This window comes from Parasteatoda tepidariorum, chromosome 8 (genome assembly GCF_043381705.1).
Source record: "Parasteatoda tepidariorum isolate YZ-2023 chromosome 8, CAS_Ptep_4.0, whole genome shotgun sequence".
In the NCBI taxonomy this organism is placed as follows: Eukaryota; Metazoa; Arthropoda; class Arachnida; order Araneae; family Theridiidae; genus Parasteatoda; species Parasteatoda tepidariorum.
The window spans coordinates 39,674,783-39,677,832 of NC_092211.1; positions in this window are offsets into that span (position 1 = coordinate 39,674,783).

The window sequence follows — 3,050 nt, forward strand, 5'->3', positions numbered from 1 at the left end:
TATATATATATACATAATTTCTTGTACACAAAGTTCTACCGATAAGCAATACTTGACACAGGTTTTCTGTTTGCGAAAAAATAATCCTGCAATAAGACCGAAAAAGTCCAACAGTAAAAACATAGCTTACAGTTTTTTCCCATCATAATGCCGAGGGAAAGAAATCTGTGCCATACAATTTCTTTGTGTGGATTAATTGCAGAAAAAAAACTGTAAGCTATGTTTTTTTTCTGTAAGTGCATAGATTTCCTGTTTGTATGAATGTACGGCGACTTTTGCTGCCAGACTTTTTTCCTTTTATTTACAGAATTACTTCTTACTGTATACCACGCCATATAAGAGTTTTGATGTGATGAAAATAGTCGAGGCTGTCTTGGTGCTTAAGTCCGAGTATAAGGATGATGATGTGCAATAATATTGGCTGAATTCTGATGGAATCTCTTGAGTAACATGCCAAATGCTTAGCACAAACAGAGGTATACGTCCAAAAAATTCAACCCAAACATACCTGTAATGAGGATGATCGTTTTAAATTAATTAGCGGATTTGTACAGGTAGCATTATTGACTTTTTTGCCGTTACAGATGCATCTTAATTTGGATGTAATAAAATGTTAATTGTCCTAGAGAAATAAATAAAACCGTTTTTAAAAATTGATTTATTAATTATTGAAAATGGCCGTAATTCAAAAATATAAAAATAATAAAGAAAAGAAATCCCTTAAAGGGATCAAGATAAAAAATTCTTTTGCATCGAGAATTTTCAGCAGTTGGGACTGGGATGCCCAAAAGGGCACCCCTAGTCGCCAAAAATTGATAATTGAAAGTGAATGAATTGTTCCCAACGGACAGTTAGGAGCATGGGAAGAGATCCAAGGTTGGTGATTTATCGAAGGATAACATCGCCAAAAATGAAGCCAACACCCCATAATCAATATTAGATTAGAAAATACTTCGGTGATCGGGAATCGCCAAGGAACTGGGAGAATTAGTATAACTATGTAGTTGAAACTAATTTGTGGTAAGAAATGAAGAACAAAGAGTTATAAATAGTTTTTTGTCTTCGATTTAGAGAATTAATGAGTCTTAGATTAATATTGAAATAAAAACTTATCCGTTCGACTAGAAAAGAAAAAAATATTTTATGTTCAATTTTTTAAAATTGTAATAAAAATTAATTAATTGATTTAATTTAATTACAATTCAATTAAGAAAGATTAAACAAATAAGTTTAAGAAGTTAAAGAAATTTTCAAAGCTAGGAACTATATGAAATGCCTATTGTGGCATAACAATTGCTTAATAAGAAAGTATTTTTAATGAGTATGGATAATATGTGTGCATTATATCTAGATTTCCATATTTCTACATGCATAAATTATATGAGACTTTATCTGACATTTCATAAGCTAAAGTAATGTTCATAAGCATTCTATGAAACAATAAACTATATTAGAGAAATATAAATATTTTAAGGAGTACTGATCTATATCTAAAACTCCCCCCCCCGGTGTGTGACGTAAATCTAAAAAACAAATGGTTTGTATATTTTTAATCAGCTTGTTTGGATTGTCTTAGAAAATGCTTTGGATTTCAAGATATCCACCACTTTTTATTTGTAAATTATTATAATTTGAAAAGAAGTTCTCCGTGATTTTATCTCTAGCATTTTGTTGCAGCGATATGTTTGAATCTTAAATAATTCCTTTCTTAAGTGTTATATAATAATTTATAGAAGAGAATATCATTTTATATTCATCACATTTTAACCATTTAATTTAAGAATAATTAAAAAGATAATATACAAATAAGAAAAAAACGCACAATACAAAAAAATACTGAAATTTGAACTGAATTTTGATGCTGAAATTTTTATTGAACAAAGCATTTATTATCAAAATACGTTATTCATTGCATTTTGAAACAATGCAAAGTATTTGTTTTACTGAAAATATTTGCTTTTTCATAAAAATTAAGTTATTTATTCATAATTCTTTGGTAAAATCAATCATATAAAATGCTTTTTAACACAATCCTTTCATTTTACTTCTTTAAATATGAGTATAGAATAGTTTAAATATGCATTGTCTGTTTAAAAAAAAGAACTTTTCTAAGGCTTACCATTTTCAATAAATGAACAAAAGGTTTTTAAAGACAATAAATGTTTTAAAGCTTGAAAAACGTTAAAACACTATTCAAATGACTTTTATGATTCAATGTTACGAATGCTAAAATTGAAAAAAAAAACTCTTGTGATTTATTTATTTAGAGTTATTGTAATTCATTTATCTGATTATAATATATTTCTTTAAACTTTTTCTCAGATTCTTAATAAGATTTCTAAATATAACTAATAGGCTGATAAAGCAACTTTTGGTGGATGGTCATACCCCCGAAAAAGTTATTGATTTTAAATATCTTTAATCTCCCGTCCCCAACCATAAGTGCAATGACTTTTGAGAATGTTTAACACTTGATGCTAGCAAACTTGAGCCATTAAGAAAATGACTAAGATCACGGACTCATTAATAATAAAGAATACGCAACACTGTTTTAAGTAATTAATGTGTATAAAGAGACCAGCAGTCTTTTATGGCAGCAAAAGCTGGACATCAAGTAAACATGTCCAAACCAAACTTTCGAAACGGTGCTGTTCAAGAAAACAAATTTTGTTATTGATTTCGGTATCTTACATGATATTAGTAATAATAATGATATTAGTACTGATAATGATATTAGTAATATACGATACAAGAAAGAATTAATTATGTTAGACGAATCGAAATTTTAGGAACACAAATCCTTTTTTTTAAAAATTATTTAAGACACAATATTTTGTGTAAAGAAAACAGACATTTGCGCTAACTGCATTTAAAAATTTATTTTCATGTAAACTAACTTATATTATTTGATTTTCATTAAAAAAATAAAAAACAAACAAATAGACATGCACTATGAGATATCTTTTAAATTGTTGATTTTTAAGAAAAATATTATTTAAACGAATGATTTTTTTTATAAATATATATATATATAACCGTCGTTGAACATC